The sequence below is a fragment of the Apium graveolens genome, chromosome 10 (assembly GCF_009905375.1).
Source record: "Apium graveolens cultivar Ventura chromosome 10, ASM990537v1, whole genome shotgun sequence".
Taxonomy (NCBI): domain Eukaryota; kingdom Viridiplantae; phylum Streptophyta; class Magnoliopsida; order Apiales; family Apiaceae; genus Apium; species Apium graveolens.
In genome coordinates this window covers 173768868-173778484 of record NC_133656.1, presented here as the reverse complement: position 1 = coordinate 173778484, position 9617 = coordinate 173768868, and the positions used below count along the sequence as shown (strand labels likewise).

Sequence of the window (9617 nt, the reverse complement as noted above, 5' to 3'; positions counted from 1 at the left end):
CTTAATAAGTCTAAGTGACTTCTCGATAAGTCATTTTGAGACTTCTCGATAGAGTTCTCGATAAGTCTTTTTCCTGACTTCTCGAAGGACTTCTCGACAAGCCTCATTATGACTTCTCGATAACTCTTGTAGAGATCTCGTTATATGTTGATTCATAGAGTTCTCTACAAATATACATTTTAGACTTCTCGATAACTTAGAAATTGAATAATTTAATTATTTATTTTAGTAAATTACTTTTGACATAAAATCATTCTAATTTTATTTTGATTTATTAAAATAAAATTGAAAAAAATTCAGTCCATTCAGGACAAACTGGGCATTTATTTGACATCTCGATAAGTCACTGTCTAGTTCTCGATAAGAGTCAGATGAGTGTGTTAGGCCTCAATGATACTGTAGAAGGGGGTTTAATATGGTATTTATAATCAATTCGATTATAAACATAAGTATGTAACAGAAAACAAGTTTATTCAATATATCAAACTCTGTTACAGTAGGTTTAATCTACTCTCTCAGTGATGTATAATATCACTAAGAGCTGCTAGGGTTACAATGAATAATATTCTCGTGAATGATAACACTTCTAGTGGAAACCCTAATCTATGTTTATATACTACACAATTACAAGATATCTCCTAATTGATATGATAATGATCCTGTTTCCTAGAATACATCAATCAGAGATTATCTATTGCAGTCCTATAGCTGTCCAATTCTTCATGCATATCTTTACTTGTTTAATCCAGATCCTCTCCTGTAAATTAGCTGCTTTCCTTATCTGAAGTGTACCCGCACTTAAATCCTGATATAAGTTCTGACGCCTTAAGTTCTGATAACTTCCAGTCTTCAGTAAGTTCTGATTTCCAGTTAAGTTCTGATACTAAGTTCTGAAACTAAACAAATCAGATTAGACATGACATCACAAATATATCTAACAATCTTCCCCAACTTATAAATTATGAAAAATATACAAGTTAACAAATTTGATCATGTAAAAAACATTTAAGTACAAATGCAACGAGATATTATTTTAAACAGCTAAATACAACTTACAGTACATGTAACTTTACCAATATCACTGGATCAATCTGAATCCATAGTGATTCCTTGTAAAGTCTGTTACCAGCTTGTCCTCAGCATTTCTCAGAACTTCAACTAACTGTGCTTTGACTTGCATCAGTTCTTCATCTTCATTATCACCAGTCTGATAAATGGCTGCTCTGAGTGCAGGAATTGATGTTCTTTCAAGCCCATCTTCAAGTCTGATAACTCTGGGATGTGAAGATTCTTCATTGTAGCATAAACACTTTCCCTTCAGAATTACTTCAATCTTGGCAGACTTCTTCTTCATAGAAACTTCCCTTCCATCATCTTCAGTAATTTTTGGAATGTATTCAGAAGCTTTTGCACCAGAAATTCTAAGAAGATCTCTTATAGCCTTCAAAATGTAATCTGACCATCTTCTTGTAACATCAGATTTTACTTCCAGAAGGTAGTGAATATGTTAAAGCTCTTTGACAGACTTCTTTAGCACATCAGAATCTGCTACTCTGTAAGTTCTGCCATCATTGAGAAACAGGATCAATTTTTATTTAACTTCTGATTCATCATGAGTATCCATGACAATTTGAGCAGACAACATTTTATCAAGGTGATTTTATTTGATTTCTTTATATGGTTTGTCTGTCAAAATGAAAGGATCTCTGAGAGTAACTTCTACTCCTATTTGTCTCTTTTCTTTGTCAGAACCTTACTTAGACTTGTCTTTAACTTGTTTAGGTCTAACCCCAAAAGATACAAGCTGATTCAACATTAGATTGGTCTTAGGTTCCACTGGAGTAGCTTTGTTCCATATCAGCTTCTTTTTCTGATCAAGTGTTAAGCTGTCTATGTCAACTTGAGCAGTGTCAAAGGTTGATGTCTTGATGAATTGGTCAGGATTTGCAGTTTCATCTGTAGCTTGCTATTCTGAAATATCTTCACTGTGAACAACTTGAGCTATGTCAAAGGTTGTCTTAGATTCTTCTGTCACCCTCTTTCTCTTCAGAGTTTCAACTATTTCATCTTCAGCAACAGTATCATCAAAGACTTGAACCATCTTGCACACAGGATCCATCAGAATTTGAGGAATCTTCATCTTCTGTTTCTTGACTTTCTCCCTAACTTTTCCTTTTCCATTGTCTTTGGGATCAGTAGTAGTTTGAGATCTAGTCCTTGATCTAGGAACCTCTGTGGCATATCTTTCTCTTATTACTATACCTTTCTCCTTAGGTTTGGGAGGCTTCTTTGCATTATAAGCTTTAGACTATAGTTTTGACTTTTCAGCATTAAATCTTGCTTCTTCTTCTCTAAGTTCCTCTAAATTCACTCCTAGATTATCCTTAAGGAACAGAGTCTTTGCAAGTTCCTCATCTAAGGCTTGAATCTTAGGATCCTTATAAAAGAAGGTTGCCTTCTTTCCCATGAAATTTAAGGTTTGCATGAATTTCTTCGAGTCTTGACTTCCACCTTGAATGAGAACATCAGACTTTGTCATAAGAATTTGATTATTAGAACTTGCTATCAGAACTTGATCTTCAATTTCTGAACTTGTGAGCAACAAAGTTTGATCTGTAGCTGAAGTCTTCTTTCCTTCCTTATCACTCCTCTAAATAGTAGATTTATCAGAAATCTTACTATCATGTACTTTCTGAATAGGAATTCTGCTAACTTGCTTTCCTTGACTTTGACCTTTACCCTTGCTAGGGTTTCCCTGGTCATCTTCAGAATCATCCTTTTTTTCAGTTCCTTGATAATTGAGCATTTGGACTTAACTACCTCCTCCCTCTTTTTGGAATCATCTGTCAAGAGTAGAAAAAGAAGGAGTTCCACTGAAGATTGGATCTCATTTAACTGAGTTTGTTGAGCAGCTTGATTTTGTAAGACCTTATCTAGTTGGGCCTGCTGCTTGTCTTGAACAAGCTCAATAGCATCCACTTTTTCTTGAATTGGTCTGATAAACCTCTTATTGTCTAGTTTGAGCATCATGTCTAGCTTATCAGCTGTTTCATGAAGTTTATCAACATTTGCATGAGTCTTGGAGTGTAGACCTTGAAGAGTTTTAGTACTGAGAGCAGTGACTTTAAGTTGTGTTTTGAAGTCAGAATTTATCAGTAACTCATCAGTTTTTGCAACATGATCTGTCAGAACAGTTGGGATGGGAATGAAGTCAGGTTCATTCCACTTCTTTGTCCATTGAACTCCTCTGTGAGTGTCCTCCCAAGGAATATGAGCATCTTCTTCATCAAATTTAAACAGTGTCTCCTTGCCAAGAATTGGAGCATTGACTGGAGCACTTGCTGGAGCAATGTCTCCAGAATTTGATGGAATCTCATCATCTTCTGATAACACCAGAGTGTGTGTAATTGAAGGAGATTCTGTAGCAACTTCACCTGTTTCCAAATTCTGATCTTCAGGTTCCAAATCCAGAATTGGTATAGTAGGAATTTCAGCATTTAGTATTGGAGAAACATGTGGAGTTGACTCTTTTGCTGGTGGTGCTTCCAGATACAAAATAGTTGGAATATTCAACCTGGGAATATCAATATCAGGACTTAACTCTGAATCTTCTAGGGCTGTCAAAAAAATTAAAAAAATCCGATATTCGTCCGAAAAAATCGTATTCGTATCCGAAAAAAAGCGGATATTATCCATATCCGAAATAAAGCGGATATTATCCCTATTCGAATCCGGTGATTACGGATACGGATACAGATATAGGGGTATCCGTATCCGAAAATATCCGTATCTGAGAGTATATTATATATATATATTCCATATATGATATAACTTAATAATATAGTAATCATATAATTTTATTATATATTTATATTTTTATATTACAATTTACAACATTTACTTTAAAAACATTATTCAATTTTTTTATATACATGGTCGACAAATTCTTAAAGAGTTTACCTAATCTAAAATCCCTAATCATCGACTCTTCGTGACCTGGGTATCTTCCAATCGATCAATCCTAAACCCGCCGTAGCAAGCCAGCAACGCTCTTATTCGTTTCTAACCTAAATGGCCAAATCCTAAACCTAGATCTTACCATGGATTCAATTAGCATATAAGGTAAATTCGTATATTGATTTAATTTTTCCAAATATGATATGTAATCTGATTCTATTCTTGTTTTTTAATCTAACAAATTGATGATTTATTTCTTGTTTGATTGGGTTGTAGATCTAACTGTAGTCGAGTTTTCCAATTCATACATCGTAGTAGCTAAATAGTCGATAATGGAACAAGGTATTTCTTTGTTTAAAACCATATGATCCAAATGAGTATTTTTAGCTTAATATAAGATTTTTGGTACTAATTGCTTCCTATTAGGTAATTAATGACTTCTGATAGACCAGTGTTTATAATATTCATTTTACTTGTGTTCTTGATCTCTCTGCAATATGTGATAGTTATTGTATAGTTTTTGGTTTCTTTGTAAACTACTGTAATTGTGACCAATCTTGGATGAATAGATTATTTACAGGGTGCTTTGATATGTTCAGTTTGTTGGATTTGTACAAACTTTTACACACTTTGAACATTGCAAAAACATTCCTACTTGTATAATCGAATATGTGAAGCCACCAAAATGTTTGTTCAACCATCATCTATTCTAAAATGCTAAAGCAGGGATTGTAGATTCGAGGCAAGGATATGAAGAAATTAAAACTCTGTGCTTCTCTTTTCCCAATATATCCCTGGTTTATGTTAATAAAAGGTGGAATAAGGAGGCTGATATTTTGGCTAAACAAGGAAAAACGAGATCTGTGCTAATTCAAAAATGGTATTAGTCTTGTCACAGTTCTGTCAGCACAAAGCTTATTATAGATCTGATATTCCAGGATTGACCATTATAAAGATGTTGGATTGATGTTCAGTATGCAGGGGACAAATATCATGACCATGCCGTCTTGCTTCTAAACTGTAGTAATCTTTTGTTGTTGCTTGAAGTCAGTAAGGGTTTTCAGTCATGAAGTTTTAGGAGTAGTTTCGAGTTAATAGTGTCTACTGTTTTCTTTCTGGTTGATGTAGTCTATGCCTTGCAGTAAGGCACCTTCCTGTTACCTTGTTTGTTCGTTTGTTCGAGTCTGTTCCCCTTCCTTGTACTAGTTGCTCTCCTACTACAATTGGGAGCCTTTTTTTTAATGTTACGGTCTTTCAAAATAAAAATCTGGACATGACTTTCCTGATGCCTATGGATGTTTTTAAATTTAAACTTAGAATGCTTAGCTTTTCTCTGTTTGCATTGGTCGTGCTACATTGATAAATATTGTAGGGAACGATGACTAGGGTTGAGTTATTTAAAAAAAATTATTAGCTTATGGTGAAGTAACCCGTTGACTTGTTCTAAAATGTAAGCCTATTTAACTTAATTAAAAGATAGTATTTGCTAATGCTGTTTGTAAACATTTTTCAGGTTCTACTTTTACTGGAGAAATTGGAAAGAGCGTGCTGATTATGGGGCTGTGGTCTGTGGACAAAGAAATACTACTACTACTACTGTTTCTTCTTAAAAATTATTGCAGACTTAGTAGTGATATTTTGTTCCAAAATTTTGGCATGAATGCCCTAGCTTCTGTTAAGTATGTTGCTAAATTAGAAGTTATACATTTGATATTGAATGCTATAAAATCTATTTTTTAGTTAGTCTCAGAATGTAATTTTAGTTTTTGGTTATTTTTGGAAAAATGGATCCGGATATTATCCGTATCCGGATAATATCCGGCGGATACGGATACAGATATTTTTTCCCTAAAATTTGCGGATCCGGATCCGAATACGGTTTTTTGTTTCTGGATACGGATACGGATATGGACAAATCCGTATCTGAATTATCCGTTTGACACCCCTAAAATCTTCAACTGAGGCAGTTTCTTTGAATGGAGAGTGAGGTGGAGAAATCATAGATTCTTGTACAGGTTCTGATCTGTGGACTTCAGGAATTTCAGATTCCTGAATTAGAACTTCTTTAGTTGTTGGCAGGGCTTCAATCATAATAGGTTATGATGAGATCAGATATTCCTGATCCCCTTCCTCAACATCTTCAGTATGCTCAGATTGAATTTGTGCAATATGCACACCTGCTCTAGTCTTCCTCGATTTTGATTTTCTAGATGGAGGGGTGACATGATCTGTATCAGAATGTGAAGACCTCTTTCTTTTCTGAATGCCAGAAGCTTCAGCTGCTTTCTCCTTCTAAAGAGTTGACTCTTCAGCTTCTACTGTCACAGGTTCTGATGCAAGAACCTGGAGTTGTTCATCCTCATCAGATTTATCTCTCAGAATCAACTTTCTTCTTCTCCTTGATGGAGATTAATGCACATAGATAGTTCTTTTGGTTTTGGGCCTAGATGGTGTAGCAGATTTCATAACTGGCACTTGTTTAGATGTACCAGAGTGTGGTTTAGATTTGGACTTGAGAGGTGAGGTTCTAATAGTAGGTGCTGATGGTTGTAGTTGAGAGGATTGTGCTAGTTGAGTATTGGAAGGATGGGTTGGTGGAGGTTGAGAAGTAGTAGGTCGTGTAGGTGCAACGTCATGATATATGGTTGTGTATATGTTAGGTCACACTTTCACTGTAGAGGGGGTGAATACAGTGTTTATTACAATCAAATCAAACTTCAAGAACTTATGTAACAGAAAACAAACTTTATTGAAACAATAAACTCTGTTACAATCTGGAACTGTTATCTCTCAGTGATGAACAAAATATCACGAGAGCTGCTAGGGTTATAGTAAATAATATTCTCGATAATGATAACACTTATAGTGTAAACCCTATGTCTGTGTTTATATACTACACAGTTACAAGATAATCGCTAATTGATATGGAATATAATTCTGCTTCCTAAAATATATCAATCAGATATCTTCTATTCCAAGTATTCCATTCTTCACGGAATTCCTTCTTCATGCATATCTCTTCTTATGTTTATCTTGATCTTCTTAACTTTAATCAGCTACTGTCCTTATCTGATCGTCCTTCAGCACTTAAGTTCTGATATCTATCTCCTGATGCTTATCTCCTGATAACATAAGTACTGATATCCCTTAAGTTCTGTCGTCCAGTATAAGTACTGATCAGTTAAGTACTGATTTGTCCTGTTCAAATAAGATCTGAAATCTAAACATAAAACATATTAGCCATGACATTATCAAATATATCTAACAATCTCCCCCAACTTGTAAATTAGCAAAATATACAAGTTTAACAGATATTTGATGATGTCAAAAACATTAAGTACAAATGCATGAGAAATAGACAATATAACTACAACTTACAGTCCTTAAAGCTTTTACCAATTCAACTTCTGATAACAACTTTGGTCTGTATAAATATCAGAATTTAAGCAGTTGTAGATCTTCGACTTGGCTTCATCATTTTCTGATCTCTCTGACCTTCTGAGATAATTCTTCAACAAACATTTCTCAACATATCTGAGTTCATCAATCATTCTCCGTTTGACATCTTTAAGCTCTGCAGTATCTTCACCAGTTTGAAATATTGCAGCTCTGAGATCATTAATCTTTGCTTTTCTCAACTCCCGATCTAGTCTTTTGACATAAGCTTTGTTAGACTCTAGATTGAATTCAAGCCCCTTAATACCAAGATATGTTCTAATCTGTGCAGTATTAGGCTTCATATCAACAATATCACCATTGTGATTTCTGTACTTTGGAACATATCTGCTGTCAGACTTAACAGAATAAAGCCTTTTCTGTCTCTGAATCTGTTCTTTTAAGTAGTTTGCAGCAGTCTCTGTTATTCTGTCATCCACTTGAAGTAAGAAAAGTACATGCTCCAATTCTTCAAAATACTTCAATGGAATGGCATTTTGTCTTATATAATAAACCCTACCATCTGTCATGAAATACAACAAGATGTGTTCCTTCAAGTAGGTATGGTAAACCATTTGTACAGATTCCAATTGATTCAATCTTTCAGGAGTTGCTCCAATACCTGGTTCACTCAAGGAAGTTGGATCATCGGTAGTGTTGTGTACTCTTCTTTCATCAGCACTTCCCAATCCAGTTTTATCTCTAGCTTCCTTTCCAGTAACTACTCTTGCTTCAAAACCACTTGGAGTAGTCTTCAAAGATTGAGTCTGTTTTGCTTTAGTGAATCCTGGTAGGAGTGTTTTAGATTTATTTTCTGATATCAAGTTAACTTGAGCACTGTCAGAGGTTACTTGCTTCTTCTGAATATCAGAACTTACAATTTCTTGACTCTGAACAACTTGAGCCATGTCAGAGGTTGTTTTAAGAACTTTTCTTGAAGTCAGAGCAAGATCATCTTTTCCATCATTAATTTCTTCTTCCTCAGGAGGTACATAAGGCTTGATAGGTTCACCAACCTTTTCTTTACCCTTGGATCTTGGATCTATCTGTGGTTGTGATCTAGCCAAAGTTTCTTCAGTATGTATCCTTTCTTTGATCACAATGCCTTTAGGTTTTGGAAGTAACTTTTTACCAGAAGCTTCAGATTTAGATGTGACTTTCTCTGATTTAAGTCTGGCTTCTTCTTCCTTTAAACTTTCCAAGTCCATCCCTGGATTTTCTTGAAGAAATAACTGTCTTGACATTTCCTCATCAAGATCTAGAAGTTCATCAGAACTTATCCTTTTACTAGCAGCAGAACTTATTCTTTTCCCAGTATCAGAACTTGTTCTGTGACTAGCTTGTCTTGATGTAAACCTTCTACCTTGACTATGACCACTACCCATTCCAGAGTTTCCTTGGTCATCTTTTCCATCATCCTTTCCTTGCAGTGACTTGTTGGTTTTGCATTTGGACTTAATTACCTTCTCCCCCTTTTTGGCATCAGCAGGTAATAAAAGAGAGATAAGTAGTTCCACTGAGGTCTGGATTTCAGTAAGTTGCGATTGCTGAGAAGCTTGATTTGTCAGAATTTGATCAATCTGAGCTTGTTGCTTCTCTTGAGTTTTCTCAATATAAGCAACCCTGTCAATGGTAGGTTGGAAGAACTTTTTTTTATCAATTTTCCAAACTTGTTCCTGTTTGATAAAGTTCTCCAGAATCTTGTGTAGCTCTGCATGAGTGTTGGAATGAAGACCTTGTAGATGTTTAGTACTCAATGCAGTGACTCTAAGCTGGGTTTTAAAATCATCAGAATGTAACATTTCATCAGCTTTAGTCAAGTGCTCAGCAAGATGTAAAGCATTTGGAACACATGAAACTGAGTTCCATTCCTTAGTCCACTCCTGACCTGCAGGAGTTTCACTCCAAGGTACTGGTGCATCCCTAATAACAAACTCCTTTACCAGTTCAGACTTAGGAAGAGTCAGTGGAGGAGTATGTCCTGAAGGACCTGCTTCATCAGCATCTACAGTTGTAGCAGCCTCACCAGTATCTCCAACATTTGCAGCATCAGAACTTAGAGAATCAGTATCTTCTGATAAGACAACTGTGTGAGTAGCAATGGAGGCTTCAACATCCTCTAATTGCTGATCTGATACTAAGTTCTGATCAACAGCCATATCCTGATGCTCACCTAAAATCTGATCATCAGCATCTTGATGCAGAGAAGGTGTTAGTGATAACTC

At 35.4% G+C, this 9617-nt stretch overlaps 1 long non-coding RNA gene across 1 annotated transcript; it reads left to right on the top strand.

The window, feature by feature from the left end:
* The first annotated feature begins 3987 nt into the window (after window positions 1-3987).
* On the top strand, window positions 3988-5555 carry LOC141689916 (uncharacterized). The gene is made up of 3 exons (XR_012562600.1): window positions 3988-4122; window positions 4234-4299; window positions 5471-5555. It is a non-coding gene; the product is annotated as an uncharacterized LOC141689916 (long non-coding RNA).
* The last annotated feature ends 4062 nt before the right edge of the window (window positions 5556-9617 follow it).